The 18608-nt window shown below is 48.8% G+C and overlaps 1 long non-coding RNA gene across 1 annotated transcript; it reads right to left on the reverse strand.

Moving 5' to 3' along the window:
• Positions 1–11724: 11724 nt before the first annotated feature.
• LOC120836757 lies at positions 11725–14447 on the reverse strand. The gene is made up of 3 exons (XR_005714730.3): positions 14314–14447; positions 13106–13159; positions 11725–11784 (listed from the first exon to the last, which is right to left on the reverse strand). It is a non-coding gene; the product is annotated as an uncharacterized LOC120836757 (long non-coding RNA).
• Between the last annotated feature and the right edge of the window lie 4161 nt (positions 14448–18608).

Here is an 18608-nt window from a genome sequence, read left to right on the forward strand (position 1 = left end):
GCACGTTGCACGTGCCTCTTGCACCGACGCACCTTGCGTATACTTTTAAAACATAAAGGGGCTTTAATTGAACGCAAGGTCCTGGATTCTGCAGCGCGAGCTTTCGCTCCACGTGCTCCGAGCCGGTTCTGCGCTTAAGTAATTGGATCGTGGTGTCGTGCAAATGGGCATGATTGGTAAGTTGATTGCATACACAGTGCCATAGACGCTTATATTGGCAAGGAACGTCTTCAGTACGATGATGCTGCATGGTGATCTCGGTGCGACTGGATTAGAACGATCTTCTCGAAGCTTTGAAGATTTGAGGGGGCCGAAATGGCGATAGTTGTAGCAGCGCGCGGAAACCGCTTAGCCAATTGCATTGCGAGGTTTTGGTCGTCTGTATGTTTGTATTCATTTGTGTTCGGCTAGCAGGCAGGGAAGGCAATGGCGCTACTTTCCTCAGTGACTTCAGTGTGCGCTGGCACACTCGGCCACCGATCCCCCGTGGATGTTTACACTGGATTAGCTCGCTGCGAAACTAATGTTGTTGACCGCTATGGTCGAACCGCCAAAGGGGGTCTTGTTTTTGTGATCGATTTAGCCTTCACTGAGGTCAAACTCAATCATGACGAGATCCCCTGCGACGTCCCGAACTTCTAGGTGCGAAAAGAAGTTGACCAGCTCGGAAAGCTCCTCCCACAAAGCCTTCCACTCTTTTCACTTTGGCAGAGCCAACGCTGTGGAGGAAGAGAGCCCCTCCTCGCCTTCTCTCCAGCGTTTGCTCGATAAAGGGGAAAGAGTGAAAGGATTTGTGAGAGGAGCTTGCCCTGCACTCTTAACCAGGAACTACTTCCGTAAAAAGGGGTTCAATTCGCCTATTTCAGAAATCCGAGTTGGAGAGCAAATGGATTTGATACCCTACCCAAATACGTTGCCCTCCCTATTTTCCTGCTGGCAGAGCAGAGAGGGAAGATAGCTCTTTTGCATCAGCTTCGGGACCAAATATAATCCACAACGGCTCTCCCAAGCTATGCTTGGGAGAGCCGTATCTGGGTCGTCTCAATGAGGCAATGGTATGTGGCTGAGGTTTTTGGGCACGAATGTACTTGAATAGCGTGGTCGAACGGATCGGAGAAGCCAATAGACCGATCTCACCAGTCAGTTTCGCCATACTGCCGCGATGCATGGAGGGAGCATTAGTATTTCTGCACGTGGGACAACCTCGCTGGAGCTTTGCGCGTGCCGAGGACGAGACGGCACGAGCCCTCTCGTGCACTGCCGCCTGCCTCCTCTGAACTAAAGTTATGGCGGCGTCATGCATGCGCCCAGCGCTTGGTGGGATCGGTCTATTGCAGGGGTGTTCTGCAGACTCAATCTCGAACCCACTCGCGAACCCAAGGAGGAACTCCTATCTTGAAAGAAAAGGGGGATTGTATTGTATGATAAAAGAAAACTCTCCCCCCGTCCTCCCCGCCTCCCTCCCGCAAGCAACAATAATTTTTTTAAGTATTTTGTTTGGTTTGGTTTTTCTAAAATCGTTGTAATAATTATAATAACGATTTCACTTTTTTTTCTAGAACGCCAGAAAAAAAAAGATACACCAGGGTATTCATAACACGAATGTCATTTTAAGGTTCTATTAATTTCTTACGTCCGTTAACAGAAGTCAACATACTTAGCAGAAAACACGGCAGTAAGGGCAGCTATTATGATACACAATTAAAATATGCGAAACCTCCAGTCATCTGTGCGAATTTATCGTGAAAACAATGGTGCCACTGTAGAAAACCAAAGTACTTTTTCTGACACGTGGCGTTATATGATACAGTATAAACAGCCTTCCATCAAGTGAGTTCATTTGCTGCGAACGCCAGCCTTTCCGAAGCGAATACACGAGAGAAAGTCAAGGCGACGTGTTGATGATAGCGCAAACTGGCGAATCATTTAATTAATCTCGACATCACGTCTCGGTTTGAGTAGAGAATGGCAGCTGGTTGTTCAGGTATATCAGGAAAGGCACGCATATGTGAATGCGGTAGAATGATGTCTCTGGGTCGGCTGAGGCACTCATGTTACCCCGTCGTCTTGGCGGTTGTATTTCTGCGTCGAGAATGTCCGCCGCTTTTGTGGCCTGATAAAAGATGCTTTGGAACTCTTCCTATGCGTCCTGACGCATCTGCCTTTACTTCCTTCACAAAAGAGGAGATCAGAAGGCAGATCCATAACACAGCCCGCAGTACTTTTGAGAGGGGCAGTGTCAGTGCGAGAGCTTTTGACGCGGTGTGCAGACTGATCAGGAAGGCACTCGATGAGGCTGACATCAAAAACATGTGTGCCCGAGAAGCGCTCTCTGATTTTCCATTTTCGTACATCTCCTGAAGAGTGGCAGCAATGGGCTGCAGCAGCTCGATGATTGCAGTAGATGTTACGAAGAGGTTGTTTTCCCCGACCTCGATGAACCACCTTGAAGTTGCCGTCGAGGACCGGGGAATCGTGGATGAGGCTAGTTGCTGGAGGGCTGGATGCGTCGGTGGTGATACAGAGGCGACCGACAACTCGGAGGGTTAACGAGTTCAACAAAACTTTACTCCGATAAAAAAAAAAAAAAAGAATAAAAAAATTACATAAAAGGCAAGTGCGAACTGTAATAAACTACCGCGCACGGCTTACAGACTGCACAGGCGCCTCGGCGTCGGATGGTCCTACTGCGCACGGTATAAGGACGGCGACTACCTTGTAGCCGCGAAGACGAAGACGCTGTCGCGCACGACAGGTAACGCGGCACACCACGGGAGCTGAACGTCAGTGGAGTCGCTCACGAGCCCGTTCCAAAACTCCAAGATTTCCCTGCCCGACCAGGGTCTAAAACAGCGTGCTCGAACCCGTTTAGGCCAATCAGGGTTCGACCCTGGTCCCATTGGCTAGAGGGACCAAACTACGACGCCTACAACGACCCACTTCCGACCAATCGGGTAAGAGGTCATTGCTCCGAGAGTGAACCAAAAGCCAAGCCCTGGTTCTCAGAAGCCGAGGATAAAATACGACTTATGGCTTTCCTATTTGCCACAGAAGATACACATTCGCGAACGGCGAGAACGACCGAGACATGTCGGCTGGGGCACGTTAATGCCACCGCTAAAGGCCGTTAGCAAAAAAGTAAAAGGAAGGACACGCCAGGCATATGTAGAATATATGGGGACTTCCTGGTCTACGAGCGTCACGGATAGGGTGACCACCCGTCCCGCGACTCGCGGGACTGTCCCGCATTAAGGGCTCGTGTCCCGCGTCCCGTGAGAAATCCCCTAATTTTCAAAATGTCCCGCATTTCATACCGTCGTAAAATTCACTCTGCAACTCATGGTGCTACCGAACAATGGGGCACGTGACCCCCTGAGGTCACGTGGCCCCCCTGAGGTCACGTGACCCCCTGAGGCCACGTGACCTCCCCTGAGGTCATGGGACCTCCCCTGAGGTCATGTGACCTCAAGGAGTCACTTATCCCTCGGTACACTTCCATCTTCCTCCTCAAGAGCTGTGCTCTAACCGGCGTTACAGGGAATTGTAAACGGCTTTAATTTTTTTTCATGTGTGGGAGATCCTAGATAGACCCTCCTCCACGAACAATTCTAACCTAAGTTAGAAAGGACAATTCCTCTTTCAGTGCAGAAGATTAAGACGGCTCGAACATGAGCTTTTAAATAAAGTCCTCCACCTCCTCCCTCTTATGTGTAGTAGGGCTGAAGTTACCATCGTTTTCTTTGGGGTCCTTTTTCATGATCAAAGGTCCCGAGTCATTATGGCCTTACAACGCAGTGCCTTGCCTTCTGCAGATGATGATGAACTCTACTACAGGTTTACAGGTACGAGTCTCCAACGGTTACTTTCAACCGCTTGCTTTCGTTGGGTGTCGATCTGGCTCAAGATGTTCGTTATATTTCCAGATGTTGTCTCCAGAAAGTTGTCGAAGTATAAAGCTTCTGCCGAAAAAAGGGCAATCCTAACTTCACAAAAAGAAAGAAAGAAAGAAAGAAAGAAAGCCAGAATCGGCCAAGTGGCGCAGTGTGACCACAGATGTCGGGCTGCGGATCCGGACGACGCACTCCTCCCTTGTTGTGAGTTGTCCCGGAGGGGGAATTACTTCTGTTGACGACTGGAAGCGAACACTGCTTCGCCGAAGTGCATTGTCCAAAACCAGGCGGGGCTCCCACTTCCTCCCTTCATGTCCGGCTGATCTGGGACTGAGAATATCTCGACAACTTGCATGAGGTTCATTACCGAGAGAAGGGTGAGGTAGGCGATAGACCCATCAACAACTCAAGGCTCGCTAGTTAGCACTCCAGCTCTTCAGAGTTTAGCTGAATTCGCAAAAGCAACGCGAACCTTCGCGCATGCAGCGGATCAGCCCCAGAGCTTGATAAAGGTACAAGAGTAATGGCCCATAAAAGTTTCAAGTGGAGTTGGAAACCGAAGTCTACCGGAGTGCGTTTGGTGTTTCCTGACCGTTATTGGGATGTCCACACGGCCAAGCAGACTCAACGCAAATGATAATTAGGAGCATTTTACAGCGAAACTATTTATGGCTAGGGTTCCGTGGATTTTCATGTGCGTCAACGAAAACTCTCCACGCTCGCGGCGCCGCACGCGCGGCACGCGCACGTTTTCCCCGTATAAAAGATTCGAGGTAAATAACCAAAATAAAGCGTTGACGAACGCGCGTGCATCATCATCATCGTAAACTTTATTAATTGATAAAGTGAAAGGACCTTGCGGTCTCTGGTCGGTGCCCTTAGTCCAGGGCTCCGTTGGCCGCCCAGATTCGGCGGGCTCGCTCAACCAGTCGCTGCTGGTCATCGAGCTCTGTGCCGGAAAGGGCCGCCTCCCAGGAGGAAAAGGTGGGGGAAGGAATGGGGGTGATACCCTCACCGAGGGGGTGACGGCATTCCCAGATGGAGTGGTACAGCTTAGGGTGATCGCTGCCACATCCCGGACAGGTGCCTGGGTACGGGTTGGGGAACCAGAGATGTCGCTGGTGGGGGTTAGGGAACGTAAACGTTTGAAGTTGTCGCCAGTCCGCTGCCTCTGCCCGGGATAGCGCACGATGCGGAGGGGGCAGGACCGGGCGGGTTGTTCGGTAGTATTCTGTTACCAGGTGGTAGGTGTTAAGGAGTGCGTCGGTTGGAGTGCGGAGGGACTGGGAGTCCGCGGGTGTGTTTGGCTCTGAGTCCCGCTGTATCCTGATCCCATCCGACAAAGCCCGGTTTGTCGCTACCGCTCGGGCTAGTGCGTGAGCACTTTCGTTACCGGATAAGCCCAGATGTGCAGGGGTCCAGATGATCCGGATGACCGGTATTTGTAACCATTCGGTTCTTATGGCGTTGATGAGATGTGCTGTCCGTGGGTAGAGGGTGTTGCCTGCAAACGCTCTGCACGCTGCTTGCGAGTCGGTGACGATAATTATCTTATGCTTGAGGTCGGCGGTGTCTCTGCGTGGGACTGCGTGTGAGATGGCCAGCGCTATGGCCATCTCCTCCGCCTCCTGGATTGATGTGATGTTTGAGATGGAGCCCGTGCTGTAGCAGGTGCCGTCTCTGTCTGTCACTGCGATGGTTGCTGCTCCGGCTCTTTCCCTGTGGAGAGCAGCATCTGTGTACCATGTTTGTGGGTCTGGGCCGTAGACTTTCTCTAAGGCCCGGATCCTGGCCTCTCTCCGCCCTGTGTGGAGGTCTGGGTGCATGTTTTTAGGGATAGGTGCCGCCTGTACGCGGTTCAGGATATCCGGTTTCAGGCGCACTGGGGCGGCTGGTTCTTCCTGCGTGAGATTGGTGTAGCCAAGTCTGCGCAGCGTTGCTCGGCCTGTTCGGGTGGCGCTGAGGCGTGTGAGCTGTCCTGTTTTTTGCGCTTCGACTAGCTCTTCCACCGTGTTGTGGACCCCCAGCATCAGGAGTCGCTTCGTTGACGTACTTATTGGTAGACCAAGGGCTGTCTTGATCGCCTTGCGGAGCGAGGTGTTTAGCCACTCCATTTCGGTGATTGTGAAGTTGTGAAAGGGCACATGATATGTGAACCGGCTCACAATGAGGGCTTGATAGATTCGCAGCGTATCCTGTTCACTAAGCCCCCCTTTCCGATTAGACACCCGTCGGATGAGGTGGGCTATTTGGTCGGCTTGTCTGCGCAGGAGCTCCACGGTGTGTCGTGCTCCGCCGTGGTTTTGGAGGTACATGCCAAGGATTCGTAGGCGCTCTACCCGGGGTATAGGTGTATTTCCTAGCGTAAGGTCGATGGTCGGCGCGTGTTTGTTCAGTACTGAGCGTTTTCGGATCACCAGGAGCTCGGATTTTTCACTTGCGCAGGTTAGCCCTGCCGCTCCAGCGTAGTCTTGGGTGACGTTGACTGCTTCTTGCAGTCTGTCCTGCATTTCTCCCTCCGACCCTGTGGTGGTCCACACCGTGATATCGTCGGCGTAGAGGGCGTGTCGCAAGTGCGGGATTTTGTTGAGTTTGTGCGGGAGGCCTGCCATTGCCACGTTGAACAGCAAGGGCGATACAACTGATCCCTGAGGTGTCCCTCGTCCTGTTAGACGAATGGGGTCCGAGCGGATGTCACCAATCCCCAGGGTGGCGGTTCGATCCATAAGAAAGGATCGCACATAGTTGTATGCCCTTGTACCGCAGTGGGTCTCGGTGAGGTTGCGTAGAATAGCATCGTGCGAGACATTATCGAAAGCCCCCTTGAGGTCGATCGCTAGCACCACCCTCGCCTGGGCTTGGCTTTGAAAGTCCAGGACCTCTTCCTTTAGTTGGAGGAGGACATCTTGTGTGGAGAGGCGTGGTCGGAATCCATACATGGTGTCCGCAAAGTACTCTTGTTCCTCGAGATATGGTTGTAGTCGTGACAAGACGACGTGCTCCATGAGCTTCCCCACACAAGACGTAAGCGAAATGGGTCGTAGGTTTTGAAGTCCTAGTGGCTTGCCAGGCTTAGGGATAAGTGTAATGTCCGCGTGTTTCCATTCCTCCGGGATTCTTCCTGTCCTCCAGACCTCGTTGAAATATCGGGTGAGCGCCGTAATGGAAGCGTCGTCGAGGTTGTGCAGCATTTTGTATGTGACTCCGTCTTTCCCCGGGGTTGTGGTGCGCGTAAGCTTGGTGAGGACAGCTTGTATCTCCGATTCGGTGAAGTCCGCGTCTAGCTGGCTCGGCTCTTCCGTGTAGGAGTACTCTGCATAGTCGGGGCGTGGGCCGGCTGCGAGGTATCGGGATTCTAGTTCCTTCACGATGGAGGGTTCGTCCCGCTGCAGTCCGTGCAGAAGTTTGGTCACGGCCTTGGATGTCTCGGTCTTGGAGCGCGATGGGTCCAGCAAGGATCGGAGCATTGCCCAAGTCTTAGCGGTCCCAAGCGTACCACGCAGCCCGTGGCATAGTTGGTTCCAATTGCTTTCCGCCAAGGTGGTTGCGTAGTCTTCCGCCTTTTGGTTGAGCTCGGCGATGCGCAGTCGCAGCTTGCGGTTGAATCTCTGCGTCTTCCACCGCTTAGTGAGTCCTCGCCGGGCGTCCCACATGTGGAGGAGATGGGGGTCTATCGCTGGGGTGTCGATGGTAGTATTGACTTTCTTGGTTGCTCGATCAATGTCTTCATGGAGCCGTTGGGTCCACTCCTGGATGGAGGTAATGTCTCCGCTCTCGGTGCTCCCTCGCTGTTGTCTGAACTGGTCCCAGTTCGTGAGTCGAGCAGGTCGAAGCTTTCGTGTTCTACGGCCTCCATCGCACACCTCGGTCTCCAGGATGTAGTGGTCACTTCCCAGCGTTTCGTCCAGGTTGGACCAGCTACACGAGGTCTGCGTGCGGACTAGGGTTAAGTCTGGGCACGTGTCGCGACTAACGCTGTTGCCCATTCTTGTGGGGTGTTCCGGTTCTGTCATGATGGTAAGGTGATTGTTGGCGATAGCTTGTGCTAACCTGCGTCCCTTGGGGTTCTCCTTCACATATCCCCAGGTCGGGTGGGCCGCATTGAAGTCGCCCACGATCACTAGGGAGTTTGTTCGGGGCTGAACAACTTGGATCGCATCGTGGAAGAGGGCTCTGAAGTCATCGGCCTTCTGGCTTGGGGAGCTATAGACGTTGAGCACGAAGAGGCTGGGGAGCGTCTTTTTCTTGGGTAGGATTTCGAGTAATGTGTGGGGTATATGTCTATGCTGCTTGAAGGAATGGTTTATGACGGAGATGTGTTTAGCGACGAGGGTTGCCGCTCTGTACAGTGTAGCCTCCGGGCCGCTATCCATTTGCATGAACATTGTATATCCAGAGAGGCTCGGAGGACAGTTTGGCTCTTGTAGTGCGATAATATCCGGTGCAAAGCCTCTTGTGCCAATGTAATGCATGAGAGCGCCGCGCTTGCGCCTGTACCCTCTACAATTCCATTGCCAGATTGTTGTTGTGTGTTTCTCGGACGGGGTTAGGGTTGATGATGAATGGGCTGTCGGTTTCTGGCTTGCCATATTAGATCTGAGGTGTGCCAGGGGGCTCCTGTGTCGTGGGGTTGGGCAGGATTTGCGCGTTGACCGTTGTTGGTGTGGGTGCGGTGTTGCTTGTGATGGCGACCACGGACTCGTTGGGAATGGGGACCGTGATTCTGGATTGCGCGACTTGGCGCAACTGAGCTGTGAGTTCCGCCACCTGCTTCATCAAGGGCTGGATGAGGGGTTGTATGATCTGCTGGAAGCGAGACTCTTGTTGTGAGATGATTTCTTCCGCAAAGCTACGCATCTGAGCTTGTACGTCATTGTGGATGACCTTGGCCAGCTCACAGACTCGCCTGTCAAGCTCACCCATCATCTCTGCTTGGAGCGCCTTCAACTTGGCGTTGGATTCTTCTCTGAGCTTTTCTAGGGTTTGGTCTGACGTCGCTTGTGCCTTTAGGGGGGTAAGCTCGCATTCTGATGTGGGGCTGGGTTCAGGGGGTGTGGAGGGTGGCGGTGTGAGGGAAGGTGTGGGATTAAAGGGGTGCGGCTCCGTCAACCTTACTTTACTCGCGGGCTCGCTGGGATCGGAGAGCTCAGATGCCGGGACGGCGGGTGGTTAACCTGGTGGTTCAGTGGGATTTCGGTTCCGCTTCTTAGGGTTCGGCGCCGGTCCTTGTTCCATCGCAGCTGCTTCCGCAGGTGTGGGATCCGTGATGGACGCGAATTCCTCGCGCACCATTGGGTTGTGGCTCGGCCATGGTCTGGGTTGCGGGTGCTCTACCTTGGTTGACGCCGCAGATGGCTTCCGACGCGGTCCTAACAGTCCCGTCAGAGGCCTGCGTTGTACTGGAGTTTGGCGGTTTAGCTGGCGACGAACGTGAGCCTTGTTGAGAGGCCCCCGCTGTCTTGCCGGACACTTTGGGTCGGTGGCTGGATGCGACCCACCGCAGTTGACACATTTTTCGTTGCAGTCGTGCTCTTGGTCCGCTGTTCCGGGTTTGCCGCATCTGCAGCATTTGCTCTCCTCGGGATGTGGGCAAACATCCACGCGGTGTCCCAGGCCCAAGCAGGCGGTGCATATTTGTTCTCGGGGTCGGTGTGGTAGGCACCGGTATTCGGCGCCCCTGAAGTACACGTAGTAGGGAACCTTCAGTCCCTCAAAGTTGATAATGGCCGTGTTTGTTTGGCCCATCATCCGTGCGCATAGGACCTTGACTCCCTGCGCTCGTATTCTCGTAGAAAGAATCTCGGACGTCGGTCTCGAATCCAAACCCATGATCACTCCCCGGCATGATTATCTGGCAAAGCGATGTAAGCAAGGATTTCGTATTGGCGGCCGTTGATTGTGATAGCGGGAAGCTCTTGCACCCTGACCGCTACCTCGGGCTCAGGGGTGCTGACCACGACGAGATTCTGGTCGCGGCGTATTCGGATCTTGACCGTGTCGATCTCCGCTGCAGTGAGCTGGGCTGCGTCTATGAAGGCCATAGCGACTTGTTCGGCGCTCCATACTGTGAAATTGAGGCCGTCCCTAGGTCGTACAATGACCTTGTGGTCATTCACGGGTAGCGGCGGCAGCCGGTGTGTTGGATGGGTCTTGCCGGCTCGTCCGGGCCTCCCAGTCGGTTTCGGGGGTTGGGATTGTTGTGCCACAGCCTGGGCGGCGGCCGCGGCACGTTCCGCGATACGTTTCTGCTTCTTTACCCGTCGGTTGACTACGTCGGTCCATGTGTAGTCACCTGAGCTTTGCGGGGCCGAGTCATGTTCCATGGGTTGGGCGACGCATGTCGTCTTAGAAGGGGTTTGGGACCCGGAATTTTCTTCTGGGTCAGTGCTGCATTCGTCCGAAGACGATAGAGAGGTCATTTCGGGCGGCGCAGGGTCCGTCAAGGGCAGGACGGGACCTGAAGTTGCTGACCCTAGGCGTGGTCAGGCTGAGCGGCCCGCCGCATAGACTTGGGCAATCCTATCTTCGGTTAGGCCTAGCGGGTGCGTCCCGGTTCGGATTTTCAAAGGGCCGAAAATGAAATTCCGGGAGGACCTACTTGCTCATATGTAGATGTTCCGTGGTCCTGCCCAACAAACCACTGGATGTCCATTGGACATCCGATAGATATCCGCTCAGGATATTCGGACGTCCCCAGGAGATCCGTAGCCGTCCGACGGACGTCCCCAGGACATCCGTCAGAGTGCCAAAGGTAACAAATTTGCATGTCCGTCGGACATCCGAAATGGGATCCTTCTGCAGGCCATTTTTGGATATTCAGATGGCTTGCCTGAATTCATTCTACTTTAGCCCAGATATGTTGTAAACCAGTCAAAACACTAATTTCTACAGGGTAGAATTTCTTCGGATATCCCGTGAACATCCGATAGAGATCCGATTCAGATATATCGAACATCCGTGGGACGTCCGTATACGTCCAACGAACATCCCCAGGACATCCGACAGAGCGCCAAAGCGAACAAAATTGCACATCCGTTGGACATCCGAAATTGGATCCCTCTGCAGGCCAATTTCGGATATCCCGGGAACATCCGATATAGATCCAGTTCAGATCTACCGAACACCCGTGTACGTCCGATGAACATCCCCAGGACATCCGACAGAGCGCCCGAGCGAACAAAATTGTACGTCCGTCGGACATCCGCAATGGGGATCCCATTGCGGATGTCCGACGTACGTGCAATTTTGTTCTGCAGACCAGTTTTGGATATTCAGATGCCGCATGCCTAAATCCGTTCTATTCTTGCCTGGATATGTTGTAACCAGTCAAAGGACGACCCTGAGCCAATTTATATTGGCAATATGGTTTTATTACTACACTCATGTCCTATCCATACAGGTGCTTCTAGTGGCCCTACTCTTCTGATTCATCTCGGAGGTTGGTGTTCAATTTTTACGCATTGGGAAACCATCTTGCCCTGTGTCATCTTGCAGCTGTCTTTTCATGACCCTAACAAAGAACCAAAGCAGGTATCAGTGCGGGAAATTTCATAGTACATCCAGAAAGTACCTGTAATTGTGTGGCATACAGTAAGGTGACAGTCCCCGGCGTGGGCAGGTCCTCTCTGCACTGTGTGGCCCTAAGGAAACAAGTTGGAGACGGTATCGGTATGAGTGAAGGTAAATTTTGCAACACTTGGAAGTTACCTGTTGCTGAGTAGTGTAGTGTAAGGTGCTCGTCCCTGGCATGGCAAGGTCATTTCTGCACCAAGGTGAAGAAGAGACGAGTGCACGCACCTTTCACACCAGAATCGGAACATACCTGTAGCTGAGTGGCATGGTCTAAGGTGCTATTCTCTGGTGTGCTGGGCAGCCCTTGCTACACCGCATGGACCTAAAAAATCAAGTTGAAGAAAGTATGAGCGTAGACAAATTTCACAACACTTTTAAAACCTTTTAGTAGCCGAATAGCATAGTGTGAGGTACTAACTGTTTTTCCATAACATGGCAAAGAACAAACGCTGCAGCCCCGCAAGACAGTCAGAGCGAGTTGCATCACAATGTAGCCGTCGTGCATTCCTCCCGTGGAGTGCTGTCATGTACTTTGCTCTGTCACTTTAATTGGCTCACGGGGGCCATATAGCTTTCACCCTTAGCCAAGTTATAGTGAAGCGGAGTGTACTATAAAGGCGCGTTCCCACCGGCGATGCGATCTAGTCGTGCGATAACTTTCATCGCAAAAGTGACCATTGCGGGCAAAAAGCGACGCGATTCGAGCAGTCGCGACTCGACCCGACTTTTTTGCGATGCGATCTAGTTGCGGAGCGGCTGAGCCAATCAACGGCGTTCGGAGGGAGAGTTTTCGAGAAACGACTTGCCAACGAAGGCGTTGGACTCACTCATCGCGCACGCCGGTGTGACCATCTAATTTTTTTGCGATGCGATCTAGTCGCATCACGCGACTGCTTACATCGCCGGTGGGAATGCACCTTAAGAGTGGCAACTTGGGAGAGTTGGTGATGCATTACAACCAAAAAAAGTGCAAAAATTGGACGAAGGACGAGTGAGAGGAATGTAAGCGACAGGCGCCGACTTGCAACTGAATTTTTTATTAGGAAAAAACATGAAACCCTCGAACCACCAAAACATGAAACACCGCCAATCTTATCAATGTGATTACAATATTGCTTCATAACGGTGTCCTTATGAAGCAATATTGTAATCACATTAATAAGACTGGCAGTGTTTCGTGTTTTCGTGGTTTTCATGTTTTTTCCTAATAAAAAAATTCAGTTGTAAGTCAGCGCCTGTCGTGAACATTCCTCTCACTCGTCCTTAGTCTCATTTTTGCACTTTTTTTGGTTGTAACAGAGTGTAGTCTTTGCCGTGGGGAGCTCATTCCTACATCTCGTGACCCTAACAAAACCTTTTGAAGGGATGAGTGCAGACAACTTTCATTAAGTAAATTTTACCATATTTGCCACACAGTTTGATCTTGAGGCGAATATTAAAGATGCCTATAAAACACTGGTTCCATACTTAAAAAATATGGCACAAAATACAAACCCTTGAACTGTAATTTTGTAGCTAATTACCAAAAAATGTTGCTTCACAGCTCTGGAAACAAATAGGCACAGATAACAATGTTCAAACTTGCCTTGTACACGACTTGACTGGTAGTAAAAAAGGATAGCACATTTCATAGTAGAAATTACCAGGGGCATTTTTATGGTCCATTGGCTCCGTTAATGCCTGCTCACTGGCCTTTCCTGAAAATACACAAAAAAAAAATGGGTTCAATAAAAAGTCAAAAATAAATTTTTTATCAAAAGTGGAGTGCCACTCAAATACAAAAGCAGAGCATTGAATGTACTTGCACAGCTTCTTTCCCACAAATCCACAGTAGGCCATTTCCTGCCATCTATGGAGTGCATCCAGTGTACAATGAAGCACCAAGAAAGTGATCCGTGCAAGGAAATTGAACATCTCCATGTTGAAATTACGTTCTTAAATTGCATCATACTGTAAGCCCCGTAATCATCTGGGTGCACTTTGCAGTGAGTGGACTAGAATGTGCTCTGCAACAGGGCAGACGTGCATGCATTTTTCAGAGGTGGATATATATAGCGATGTGAATCACGAAACTGCCAAAGAAAAGTGCAGACATGATGGTGTGCCTTCATGTGTGTGGAGATAGTATATAATGAACATCAGAGTTTATGTTTGGTATTAACAACATATATCTGATTAAATGAGAATCTTTAATTTTATTGTGCTAAACACTGCGCACTATGCAGCTGCTTAAAATCCACTGTAGGAATGTAAATACAGTATAGGCGCTCTTTCGCATTTTGCTTCTGCAGAATCGAGTCCAGCACCAAACTACACCCCATGAAAGCACACATTGACCCACCATGATCCACTTCATTCTAAACGCGAGGCTTTCAGCGCCCCCGCCAAGCACGCGCGAGCGTGCAGTGCAAGCAAAGGTTCAGGGGAACATGCTTGTGCTAGTAGCTTCGGCTTCGTTTGCACACGAAGTGAAACAAACATTAGTAGCTTCGATCAAAGCCATTCATGTGTAGACAAAACACGCAAAAAAAAAAAAAAAAAAAAATTACGATTGAACTTTGGAGAGCAAATCCCTTGGTCTATTTTATGATTAAATAAGCCTGAGACTGAGGAACACATATAAGGGGAAAAACACACACGGCCCTAAACATAGCTGGAGTTCTAGCCGAACTCGCTTGCACCCGAGGGACCAAGCAGCCCTCTGACACCGTGCGCGGGTTGGACGGCGCGGCGTCAGGTCCACACCGACGACACAGCAGCTTCACCGCCCTCACGTTCTCAGGCGTCAAAAACATAATTGTTCACTGTCCCTGAGAACAGCCCAACGCCTAACTTCTAAAAGGTCACTCACCTTCCGATTCCCTTGTAGCCGTGCTCGATGAAATGGAGAATAGTGGCGAGACGGAGGCTGTCAATCACCGATCCTAAATCGAGACTCGCACTTGCTTGCTCGCACAGGCTTGAGAGCGGCTCATTCGCGTCCGCTCGCTTTTGATCTTTATATTTTAAGAGTGACAATAACACTCGCGAAAAGAGAAAGCGAGCGCGGTAGCAGGATAACAGCGGAGACAGCGGCGGCGGCGGTACCAGCGGGCCGAAAAAGGCGCCATTGGCTAGAATAATTCTGCAGTAAATACATTGAAGCTTTTTCCTGATATTTCCAGATATTACCTATTTATTTAGAGCAATTTCTTTTATAACTGAACATAAAATGTCGCTGAATTTATTTTGTTAGTAACTTTTTAATATTTAGGGTCTACGCGTTTACTTTTCATTTTTCTCATTTACTGCGGAGATGCACGCCTCAGAAGCTAGGGAATTGCAGCTTCCAGTTTCCTCCTAGCATCGCGACGACGCTAACGACGCGGCGCGTTGCGGAAGAAGGGCAAACTAAGTACCGTGTTGGCGCGGCACTCGCAACAGATGGCGCGGTACTCGCCACACATGGCGTATCCTCCCCTCCAAACACACACAACACACGCAAAAAACCGCCCGCCAAAACGGTGCCCCCCCTCTCCGTCGTCGTCTTTTCTTTTTTATTTTTTGTTTTTCCCGACCGAGCTGTTTTGGCGTACGCTTTGTGCGAAGGCACTAAAGCTTCCCCTCCCACTTAGGGGGTGTTTTGTGCAAAAAAGTAAGACACGGATTGCGCTTCTGTAGTGGAGCACTACCGCCACTGAAGCGGCGATACTAAAAATTGGAACCACCACAAAGTCGACGTTTCAAACGTGCTACGCACCACCGCTTGAGATTTTTGTTTTCCATGCCGTGCAGCTACCATTTCAAGTTTTGAACGCTGTAAGACTGCAGCATATTCGTTTCTCTTACCAGAAGTAAAAGAGAACACGTCAATTTCTCCCAGAATACCGCGATTCCGCCGTGTAATCGCAAACCAAAAATCGAACTATTTCCCAATCTGCAGCCGCGTATGGCGAAAACGAGAACCATGGCGTGATACACAAGATTTTAAGTAATTTAAAACGAAAAAAATACTTTTAATAGTCCGTATTCAGTACCCTAGCTGAAATGCGGGAGAAGTGATTGTCAGAAAAAGCGAACCAGCTGTTTAGAGCATGGGTATCAAGAATAAATGAGTCTTACTAAACAAAATAATTATAGCTAAAATCTTTAAAAACAAACAAAGAAAACCTATAAAGATTTTTCTTTTTTTTTAGAATAGTAAAAAAAAAAACATTAAGTTACATCGCTAACCCCAACCGGGAGGGAAAAATATATTTAGGAAAGGATTGAAGAAACAATCGACCCATCGCAATACGTTTCACTAGTTAACAAACGAAGTAAGAGGGGAAAAAATCTTAAACAGTCGACTGAACAAAATCATTAAAATCAATTTTGGAGCGATGTATGGCCCGGGGAGAATAGCAAACTTTTTGGGTTTTTTCAATTACGAGTTTATGTGATCAGAAGTATTTGTAATGATATTGTGGCTAGGGTGACCAGACGTCCCGTTTTGGCCGGGACAGTCCCGTTTTTGAGATCCGCCTCTGCTGTCCCGTCTTTCTGTCCCAGTAAAGAATCATGTCCCGTTTTCAAGACATTCTTTTTTTTTTTTTTGTCTATATAACTGCGCAGACTTTTACAACCGAGTCTTATAAGAAAAAGTCGTGCTTAGGAAACTTTAGTCGTCGGCAAAATACACCCACACCAACGAAGGACGCGAAGCAGTGTGACAATTTTCTAGACTAGGGCTTAGCGCAATATGGTAACGTTCTGAAATGAGAGCAGTTATTTCATTAAAATTTTCCCCCAATCTCAATCTTTAACCCCCGCTCCCCGCTGGGATATCCCGTTGTCTACCTTGAGGAATATGGTCACCCTAAATGTGGCACATGAACAATTAAGTTTCTCAAAGGTTGATCAGTAAATCATTTGAATGCAGGCAGTGAGATGCATCCGTATTTTCTTTTCAATTTCTTATATGTTGTCACAAATACGGCTAGGATTCCGCGTGTTTTCGGAGTTTATTTCTCGTGAATTTGGAGGGTGTTTTGGGTGGTTTTATTTTCGCTGATAATTGTGGGTTCGTCAGAGTTTATTTTTGCCTAATTCCCAATCTTTTAAATTCGGATTTAATTTTCCAGTGTTGTTATAATAAAAAAAAAAAAAAAACTGCAAAAACAAAATAAAGTCCGGGTACCGTGACCCACTGTCCTGAAGGAATCTCAAAGGGCAAACCTATTTTTGTGAGTAGTTCTATATATTTCAAAGAAAACTGAAGAGGCATGCCCTCAGGACCAGTGACACTGTGCTTATATAAAGTTTATTTGTAAAACACCGTCTTTTTTTTGTCTTTTTTTCTGTCCTTATAATTTCGAAATTTTGTGTTTTTCAGAAAAATCCTCAATGACGGAAAATGTAATGGCGATTGTTCTTCGATTTTTTTCGAGAACCCTCACGAATGACCGTCAGGCAAATAAATCCTAAAGGAAATGGAAAGGAAGGCGGAGTTTTGACGACTGTCATGTTCGATTCGCGATCAACCTCGAACCTTTAGCGACAGCTCGTTGATACTTTTTTGGGTAATCGATGTATAACATAACCAGTCAAAATATAAAAGAATGTTTAGTATTTATCGCCAAGAATTTTGTAAACATTCCCAAACATGCCTTTGCAGCCCCAATCTTTCATTGTTTTTCTCTCGAGTAGAGTTTTTGGAGTACATCGGATTCAAATTTCAAATTGATGCCATATGAAGCACGTGTCATTGTCTTCCAAGCGAAGTATAATTTATATATTGAGAAAAAAACCATGAAAAATTACAGGTTTTCAAATTTGGTACAAGTTCAGCACGCTGTGAAGACAAACACATCTCTCTCTCTCTCTCTCTCTATATATATATATATATATATATATTGACTGCTTAACATTCATTTGATGTCCTTCTTCGTGAGGAGGAAATGTAGTCTCGATTGCCAAGCTTCTAAATGGTTAGAACCTTGCGCGGATAACAGTTTGTTTGATCACCCGCATCCGATCCACACCCGCAGACTTTGTATACGCATCCGAACCGCATCCGCGAAATTCGGAACCACTTTGTATACGCATCCGAACCGCATCCGCAAAATTCGGAACCGCATCCAACACGCAAGCCATGCATTCATGTTACATCAAAAAATCGAGCGTAATTAAAAAAAAGAAAAAAAGCGTCAGGCTGTTTTTTTTTTTTTTTTTTTTTTACACAAAGAACTCTTCGAGTCAAGGCTGGGTTGCACACTTGGGACTGGCGCCATATAGCCTTGGAACACTGGCATTTCCGTATATTTCCAATTTATGTCGCGCATCATTCTTACTTCCTTGGGTTGAAAAGCTTTTGATCATGTTATATCTTATAAATGACCTTTTCTCGTGGAGTATACGTACATATGATCTCGCAAATATCGCGAAACCTTCTGTCTAATGAAATGCAGTTCCAGAGTCACCTCGTAATTAGCACCAGCGTGCCAGTGTTTTCTTTGGTCGGAAGAAATCGCAAGAACTCGGTCGTAAGCAAACGCAAGTGTGTAAACGGGCCTTCGGAATACACGGTTAAAGTCATTTTATCGTATTCTGTTTTATCGAATTTATATTACAAGCGATCATCCTTCCAACACGTGGCGTCGCTGGAAAGTTGTTTGCGTGTTATGAGAACGTGCTGACAGTTTGCGACAGTCTGCCCAAAAAATGCACTCTAAAAAAAAAAAAAAAAAAAAAAAAAAAACTTTTAACTTTTTTTTTTTTGCTTTGTAACCCCCATTTTACGCAGAAGCGTGTTTTCTCACCAAAAATATTAATAAAGGGCAAACTAATAATATTGTGTAATTTGATTTAGGCCAAACAATAAAAAAGTGGGAAAAGAAAAACAGTCTCTCACCGCAGCGGTGCACCACTGGGAAAATATCACAATATTCAATAATGGCAAAACGTTTATTGATTTCAGTTTGAAACACAAACCCGCGACTGTGTGCTCCGAACCACATACTTAGCGATACCTTAAAAACTCTCAAATATAAAAAAATAAAAAAATAAAAAAAAAACGCGCACACATTATTTTTTGTGAGGTTTTTACTTTGTTCTGGCTAGTACGTTTTAGCTTTCTTTGCCCAAAAAAAACGTTATTTTTTTCTGGGGAAAACATTTTTGGCGAGA

This window comes from Ixodes scapularis, unplaced genomic scaffold, assembly GCF_016920785.2.
Source record: "Ixodes scapularis isolate PalLabHiFi unplaced genomic scaffold, ASM1692078v2 PGA_scaffold3__209_contigs__length_174095766, whole genome shotgun sequence".
Lineage (NCBI taxonomy): Eukaryota > Metazoa > Arthropoda > Arachnida > Ixodida > Ixodidae > Ixodes > Ixodes scapularis.